Genomic DNA, 6,445 nt, shown 5'->3' with positions numbered 1-6,445 from the left:
GATCCCGGGCGGAACAGTATTTTCCTGCCTATGTCGTATTGTCCTCCAATGAGCCACGTCGTGTGTGGATCTGCTGCATGTCCCTTCGTTTTGCAAGTACCACATTTATTGAATTTTTTAGTTACGATGGCAACATCACTACAAGTTGTCTGTGAAGTAAGGTGCACACAAGCAGTTTCCGTGGTGTAGCGGTTATCACGTCTGCCTAACACGCAGAAGGTCCCTGGTTCGATCCCGGGCGGAAACACTTTTCCAACACTTTAAGCAAGACGTACTAACATGCATCTGCTACCATCTGTACCCGAAACCTTCGTAATCGCCTTCACGCGTCGGACCCGAGTGCCAATTGCTCACATCGAATAAGAAATTCATTTGATATTGACTTCGAGCTTTTTGCGCTGACTCAGCCACTGACGTGCGATCAGTTTGAACAAAACGCTAGGGCTCGTCCGGGATTTGAACCCGGGACCTCCTGCACCCTAAGCAGGAATCATACCCCCTAGACCAACGAGCCCTGTGACAACAGCGAATGCCAAATATTCCAGTCCTTTCGATGTCGTCCAGGGTGCCCTGGAAGTCTCGTGTACGCTGGCGGGATGGGGGCGGCGCGAATTCCCGCGGTCGGCGGCCTTCCTGGGCTATTGGTACCTTCATGTAGAGCTGCCGCTGGGCTCGCACTGCCTGCTGCTGAGAAAGTGATTGCTTTTGCTGATATGACTTGCAATAACGACTGCGCGAAACGCCGCTATCTCGTTAGGGGTGCTACGGCAGACACCCTCTCGAGCACCCCGAAGACTTCTTGAGCCCTCGGCTGTGATGGGTTCCAGGCTGACAAAAGAACTGTCGTGTGTGCATTCGCGGACGAGAGAAAGTCTGAGGCAAGTTCGAGTGAACAAGGATGGACTCCTCGGGTCCGTCGTTTCCGTAGTGTAGCGGTCATCACGTCTGCTTCACACGCAGAAGGTCCCCGGTTCGATCCCGGGCGGGAACAGTATTTTCCTGCCTATGTCGTATTGTCCTCCAATGAGCCACGTCGTGTGTGGATCTGCTGCATGTCCCTTCGTTTTGCAAGTACCACATTTATTGAATTTTTTAGTTACGATGGCAACATCACTACAAGTTGTCTGTGAAGTAAGGTGCACACAAGCAGTTTCCGTGGTGTAGCGGTTATCACGTCTGCCTAACACGCAGAAGGTCCCTGGTTCGATCCCGGGCGGAAACACTTTTCCAACACTTTAAGCAAGACGTACTAACATGCATCTGCTACCATCTGTACCCGAAACCTTCGTAATCGCCTTCACGCGTCGGACCCGAGTGCCAATTGCTCACATCGAATAAGAAATTCATTTGATATTGACTTCGAGCTTTTTGCGCTGACTCAGCCACTGACGTGCGATCAGTTTGAACAAAACGCTAGGGCTCGTCCGGGATTTGAACCCGGGACCTCCTGCACCCTAAGCAGGAATCATACCCCTAGACCAACGAGCCCTGTGACACGGCGAATGCCAAATATTCCAGTCCCTCGATGTCGTCCAGGGTGCCCTGGAAGTCTCGTGTACGCTGGCAGGATGGGGGCGGCGCGAATTCCCGCGGTCGGCGGCCTTCCTGGGCTATTGGTACCTTCATGTAGAGCTGCCGCTGTGCTCGCACTGCCTGCTGCTGAGAAAGTGATTGCTTTTGCTGATATGACTTGCAATAACGACTGCGCGAAACGCCGCTATCTCGTTAGGGGTGCTACGGCAGACACCTCTCGAGCACCCCGAAGACTTCTTGAGCCCTCGGCTGTGATGGGTTCCAGGCTGACAAAAGAACTGTCGTGTGTGCATTCGCGGACGAGAGAAAGTCTGAGGAGCAACTTCGAGTGAACAAGGATGGACTCCTCGGGTCCGTCGTTTCCGTAGTGTAGCGGTTATCACGTCTGCTTCACACGCAGAAGGTCCCCGGTTCGATCCCGGGCGGGAACAGTGTTTTCCTGCCTATGTCGTATTGTCCTCCAATGAGCCACGTCGTGTGTGGATCTGCTGCATGTCCCTTCGTTTTGCAAGTACCACATTTATTGAATTTTTTAGTTACGATGGCAACATCACTACAAGTTGTCTGTGAAGTAAGGTGCACACAAGCAGTTTCCGTGGTGTAGCGGTTATCACGTCTGCGTAACACGCAGAAGGTCCCCGGTTCGATCCCGGGCGGAAACACTTTTCCAACACTTTAAGCAAGACGTACTAACATGCATCTGCTACCATCTGTACCCGAAACCTTCGTAATCGCCTTCACGCGTCGGACCCGAGTGCCAATTGCTCACATCGAATAAGAAATTCATTTGATATTGACGGCGAGCTTTTTGCGCTGACTCAGCCACTGACGTGCGATCAGTTTGCACAAAACGCTAGGGCTCGTCCGGGATTTGAACCCGGGACCTCCTGCACCCTAAGCAGGAATCATACCCCTAGACCAACGAGCCCTGTGACACGGCGAATGCCAAATATTCCAGTCCTTCGATGTCGTCCAGGGTGCCCTGGAAGTCTCGTGTACGCTGGCGGGATGGGGGCGGCGCGAATTCCCGCGGTCGGCGGCCTTCCTGGGCTATTGGTACCTTCATGTAGAGCTGCCGCTGGGCTCGCACTGCCTGCTGCTGAGAAAGTGATTGCTTTTGCTGATATGACTTGCAATAACGACTGCGCGAAACGCCGCTATCTCGTTAGGGGTGCTACGGCAGACACCCTCTCGAGCACCCCGAAGACTTCTTGAGCCCTCGGCTGTGATGGGTTCCAGGCTGACAAAAGAACTGTCGTGTGTGCATTCGCGGACGAGAGAAAGTCTGAGGCAAGTTCGAGTGAACAAGGATGGACTCCTCGGGTCCGTCGTTTCCGTAGTGTAGCGGTCATCACGTCTGCTTCACACGCAGAAGGTCCCCGGTTCGATCCCGGGCGGGAACAGTATTTTCCTGCCTATGTCGTATTGTCCTCCAATGAGCCACGTCGTGTGTGGATCTGCTGCATGTCCCTTCGTTTTGCAAGTACCACATTTATTGAATTTTTTAGTTACGATGGCAACATCACTACAAGTTGTCTGTGAAGTAAGGTGCACACAAGCAGTTTCCGTGGTGTAGCGGTTATCACGTCTGCCTAACACGCAGAAGGTCCCTGGTTCGATCCCGGGCGGAAACACTTTTCCAACACTTTAAGCAAGACGTACTAACATGCATCTGCTACCATCTGTACCCGAAACCTTCGTAATCGCCTTCACGCGTCGGACCCGAGTGCCAATTGCTCACATCGAATAAGAAATTCATTTGATATTGACTTCGAGCTTTTTGCGCTGACTCAGCCACTGACGTGCGATCAGTTTGAACAAAACGCTAGGGCTCGTCCGGGATTTGAACCCGGGACCTCCTGCACCCTAAGCAGGAATCATACCCCTAGACCAACGAGCCCTGTGACACAGCGAATGCCAAATATTCCAGTCCTTCGATGTCGTCCAGGGTGCCCTGGAAGTCTCGTGTACGCTGGCGGGATGGGGGCGGCGCGAATTCCCGCGGTCGGCGGCCTTCCTGGGCTATTGGTACCTTCATGTAGAGCTGCCGCTGGGCTCGCACTGCCTGCTGCTGAGAAAGTGATTGCTTTTGCTGATATGACTTGCAATAACGACTGCGCGAAACGCCGCTATCTCGTTAGGGGTGCTACGGCAGACACCCTCTCGAGCACCCCGAAGACTTCTTGAGCCCTCGGCTGTGATGGGTTCCAGGCTGACAAAAGAACTGTCGTGTGTGCATTCGCGGACGAGAGAAAGTCTGAGGCAAGTTCGAGTGAACAAGGATGGACTCCTCGGGTCCGTCGTTTCCGTAGTGTAGCGGTCATCACGTCTGCTTCACACGCAGAAGGTCCCCGGTTCGATCCCGGGCGGGAACAGTATTTTCCTGCCTATGTCGTATTGTCCTCCAATGAGCCACGTCGTGTGTGGATCTGCTGCATGTCCCTTCGTTTTGCAAGTACCACATTTATTGAATTTTTTAGTTACGATGGCAACATCACTACAAGTTGTCTGTGAAGTAAGGTGCACACAAGCAGTTTCCGTGGTGTAGCGGTTATCACGTCTGCCTAACACGCAGAAGGTCCCTGGTTCGATCCCGGGCGGAAACACTTTTCCAACACTTTAAGCAAGACGTACTAACATGCATCTGCTACCATCTGTACCCGAAACCTTCGTAATCGCCTTCACGCGTCGGACCCGAGTGCCAATTGCTCACATCGAATAAGAAATTCATTTGATATTGACTTCGAGCTTTTTGCGCTGACTCAGCCACTGACGTGCGATCAGTTTGAACAAAACGCTAGGGCTCGTCCGGGATTTGAACCCGGGACCTCCTGCACCCTAAGCAGGAATCATACCCCTAGACCAACGAGCCCTGTGACACAGCGAATGCCAAATATTCCAGTCCTTCGATGTCGTCCAGGGTGCCCTGGAAGTCTCGTGTACGCTGGCGGGATGGGGGCGGCGCGAATTCCCGCGGTCGGCGGCCTTCCTGGGCTATTGGTACCTTCATGTAGAGCTGCCGCTGGGCTCGCACTGCCTGCTGCTGAGAAAGTGATTGCTTTTGCTGATATGACTTGCAATAACGACTGCGCGAAACGCCGCTATCTCGTTAGGGGTGCTACGGCAGACACCCTCTCGAGCACCCCGAAGACTTCTTGAGCCCTCGGCTGTGATGGGTTCCAGGCTGACAAAAGAACTGTCGTGTGTGCATTCGCGGACGAGAGAAAGTCTGAGGCAAGTTCGAGTGAACAAGGATGGACTCCTCGGGTCCGTCGTTTCCGTAGTGTAGCGGTCATCACGTCTGCTTCACACGCAGAAGGTCCCCGGTTCGATCCCGGGCGGGAACAGTATTTTCCTGCCTATGTCGTATTGTCCTCCAATGAGCCACGTCGTGTGTGGATCTGCTGCATGTCCCTTCGTTTTGCAAGTACCACATTTATTGAATTTTTTAGTTACGATGGCAACATCACTACAAGTTGTCTGTGAAGTAAGGTGCACACAAGCAGTTTCCGTGGTGTAGCGGTTATCACGTCTGCCTAACACGCAGAAGGTCCCTGGTTCGATCCCGGGCGGAAACACTTTTCCAACACTTTAAGCAAGACGTACTAACATGCATCTGCTACCATCTGTACCCGAAACCTTCGTAATCGCCTTCACGCGTCGGACCCGAGTGCCAATTGCTCACATCGAATAAGAAATTCATTTGATATTGACTTCGAGCTTTTTGCGCTGACTCAGCCACTGACGTGCGATCAGTTTGAACAAAACGCTAGGGCTCGTCCGGGATTTGAACCCGGGACCTCCTGCACCCTAAGCAGGAATCATACCCCTAGACCAACGAGCCCTGTGACACGGCGAATGCCAAATATTCCAGTCCCTCGATGTCGTCCAGGGTGCCCTGGAAGTCTCGTGTACGCTGGCAGGATGGGGGCGGCGCGAATTCCCGCGGTCGGCGGCCTTCCTGGGCTATTGGTACCTTCATGTAGAGCTGCCGCTGTGCTCGCACTGCCTGCTGCTGAGAAAGTGATTGCTTTTGCTGATATGACTTGCAATAACGACTGCGCGAAACGCCGCTATCTCGTTAGGGGTGCTACGGCAGACACCCTCTCGAGCACCCCGAAGACTTCTTGAGCCCTCGGCTGTGATGGGTTCCAGGCTGACAAAAGAACTGTCGTGTGTGCATTCGCGGACGAGAGAAAGTCTGAGGCAACTTCGAGTGAACAAGGATGGACTCCTCGGGTCCGTCGTTTCCGTAGTGTAGCGGTTATCACGTCTGCTTCACACGCAGAAGGTCCCCGGTTCGATCCCGGGCGGGAACAGTGTTTTCCTGCCTATGTCGTATTGTCCTCCAATGAGCCACGTCGTGTGTGGATCTGCTGCATGTCCCTTCGTTTTGCAAGTACCACATTTATTGAATTTTTTAGTTACGATGGCAACATCACTACAAGTTGTCTGTGAAGTAAGGTGCACACAAGCAGTTTCCGTGGTGTAGCGGTTATCACGTCTGCGTAACACGCAGAAGGTCCCCGGTTCGATCCCGGGCGGAAACACTTTTCCAACACTTTAAGCAAGACGTACTAACATGCATCTGCTACCATCTGTACCCGAAACCTTCGTAATCGCCTTCACGCGTCGGACCCGAGTGCCAATTGCTCACATCGAATAAGAAATTCATTTGATATTGACGGCGAGCTTTTTGCGCTGACTCAGCCACTGACGTGCGATCAGTTTGCACAAAACGCTAGGGCTCGTCCGGGATTTGAACCCGGGACCTCCTGCACCCTAAGCAGGAATCATACCCCTAGACCAACGAGCCCTGTGACACGGCGAATGCCAAATATTCCAGTCCTTCGATGTCGTCCAGGGTGCCCTGGAAGTCTCGTGTACGCTGGCGGGATGGGGGCGGCGCGAA

The 6,445-nt window shown here is 53.2% G+C and overlaps 20 non-coding genes across 20 annotated transcripts; 13 read left to right on the top strand and 7 right to left on the bottom strand.

The window, feature by feature from the left end:
* The first annotated feature begins 174 nt into the window (after positions 1-174).
* On the top strand, positions 175-247 carry Trnav-aac (transfer RNA valine (anticodon AAC)). The gene has a single exon. It is a non-coding gene; the product is annotated as a tRNA-Val (tRNA).
* A 194-nt stretch (positions 248-441) lies between these two features.
* Trnap-agg (transfer RNA proline (anticodon AGG)) lies at positions 442-514 on the bottom strand. The gene has a single exon. It is a non-coding gene; the product is annotated as a tRNA-Pro (tRNA).
* A 404-nt stretch (positions 515-918) lies between these two features.
* On the top strand, positions 919-991 carry Trnav-cac (transfer RNA valine (anticodon CAC)). Its single transcript has one exon. It is a non-coding gene; the product is annotated as a tRNA-Val (tRNA).
* A 158-nt stretch (positions 992-1,149) lies between these two features.
* Trnav-aac (transfer RNA valine (anticodon AAC)) lies at positions 1,150-1,222 on the top strand. The gene has a single exon. It is a non-coding gene; the product is annotated as a tRNA-Val (tRNA).
* Positions 1,223-1,416: 194 nt separating this feature from the next.
* Positions 1,417-1,488, bottom strand: Trnap-agg (transfer RNA proline (anticodon AGG)). The gene has a single exon. It is a non-coding gene; the product is annotated as a tRNA-Pro (tRNA).
* Positions 1,489-1,891: 403 nt separating this feature from the next.
* Positions 1,892-1,964, top strand: Trnav-cac (transfer RNA valine (anticodon CAC)). Its single transcript has one exon. It is a non-coding gene; the product is annotated as a tRNA-Val (tRNA).
* Positions 1,965-2,122: 158 nt separating this feature from the next.
* Trnav-aac (transfer RNA valine (anticodon AAC)) lies at positions 2,123-2,195 on the top strand. The gene has a single exon. It is a non-coding gene; the product is annotated as a tRNA-Val (tRNA).
* Positions 2,196-2,389: 194 nt separating this feature from the next.
* Trnap-agg (transfer RNA proline (anticodon AGG)) lies at positions 2,390-2,461 on the bottom strand. Its single transcript has one exon. It is a non-coding gene; the product is annotated as a tRNA-Pro (tRNA).
* Positions 2,462-2,863: 402 nt separating this feature from the next.
* Trnav-cac (transfer RNA valine (anticodon CAC)) lies at positions 2,864-2,936 on the top strand. Its single transcript has one exon. It is a non-coding gene; the product is annotated as a tRNA-Val (tRNA).
* Positions 2,937-3,094: 158 nt separating this feature from the next.
* Trnav-aac (transfer RNA valine (anticodon AAC)) lies at positions 3,095-3,167 on the top strand. Its single transcript has one exon. It is a non-coding gene; the product is annotated as a tRNA-Val (tRNA).
* Positions 3,168-3,361: 194 nt separating this feature from the next.
* On the bottom strand, positions 3,362-3,433 carry Trnap-agg (transfer RNA proline (anticodon AGG)). The gene has a single exon. It is a non-coding gene; the product is annotated as a tRNA-Pro (tRNA).
* A 402-nt stretch (positions 3,434-3,835) lies between these two features.
* Trnav-cac (transfer RNA valine (anticodon CAC)) lies at positions 3,836-3,908 on the top strand. Its single transcript has one exon. It is a non-coding gene; the product is annotated as a tRNA-Val (tRNA).
* Positions 3,909-4,066: 158 nt separating this feature from the next.
* On the top strand, positions 4,067-4,139 carry Trnav-aac (transfer RNA valine (anticodon AAC)). The gene has a single exon. It is a non-coding gene; the product is annotated as a tRNA-Val (tRNA).
* Positions 4,140-4,333: 194 nt separating this feature from the next.
* Positions 4,334-4,405, bottom strand: Trnap-agg (transfer RNA proline (anticodon AGG)). Its single transcript has one exon. It is a non-coding gene; the product is annotated as a tRNA-Pro (tRNA).
* Positions 4,406-4,807: 402 nt separating this feature from the next.
* Trnav-cac (transfer RNA valine (anticodon CAC)) lies at positions 4,808-4,880 on the top strand. The gene has a single exon. It is a non-coding gene; the product is annotated as a tRNA-Val (tRNA).
* Positions 4,881-5,038: 158 nt separating this feature from the next.
* Trnav-aac (transfer RNA valine (anticodon AAC)) lies at positions 5,039-5,111 on the top strand. Its single transcript has one exon. It is a non-coding gene; the product is annotated as a tRNA-Val (tRNA).
* A 194-nt stretch (positions 5,112-5,305) lies between these two features.
* On the bottom strand, positions 5,306-5,377 carry Trnap-agg (transfer RNA proline (anticodon AGG)). The gene has a single exon. It is a non-coding gene; the product is annotated as a tRNA-Pro (tRNA).
* Positions 5,378-5,779: 402 nt separating this feature from the next.
* Positions 5,780-5,852, top strand: Trnav-cac (transfer RNA valine (anticodon CAC)). Its single transcript has one exon. It is a non-coding gene; the product is annotated as a tRNA-Val (tRNA).
* A 158-nt stretch (positions 5,853-6,010) lies between these two features.
* Trnav-aac (transfer RNA valine (anticodon AAC)) lies at positions 6,011-6,083 on the top strand. The gene has a single exon. It is a non-coding gene; the product is annotated as a tRNA-Val (tRNA).
* A 194-nt stretch (positions 6,084-6,277) lies between these two features.
* Positions 6,278-6,349, bottom strand: Trnap-agg (transfer RNA proline (anticodon AGG)). Its single transcript has one exon. It is a non-coding gene; the product is annotated as a tRNA-Pro (tRNA).
* Between the last annotated feature and the right edge of the window lie 96 nt (positions 6,350-6,445).

Source organism: Schistocerca serialis, chromosome 2 (genome assembly GCF_023864345.2).
Source record: "Schistocerca serialis cubense isolate TAMUIC-IGC-003099 chromosome 2, iqSchSeri2.2, whole genome shotgun sequence".
NCBI classification, from domain to species: Eukaryota; Metazoa; Arthropoda; class Insecta; order Orthoptera; family Acrididae; genus Schistocerca; species Schistocerca serialis.
The sequence above is the reverse complement of the archived record's forward strand: the minus strand, read 5'-3'. Positions and strand labels throughout refer to the sequence as shown.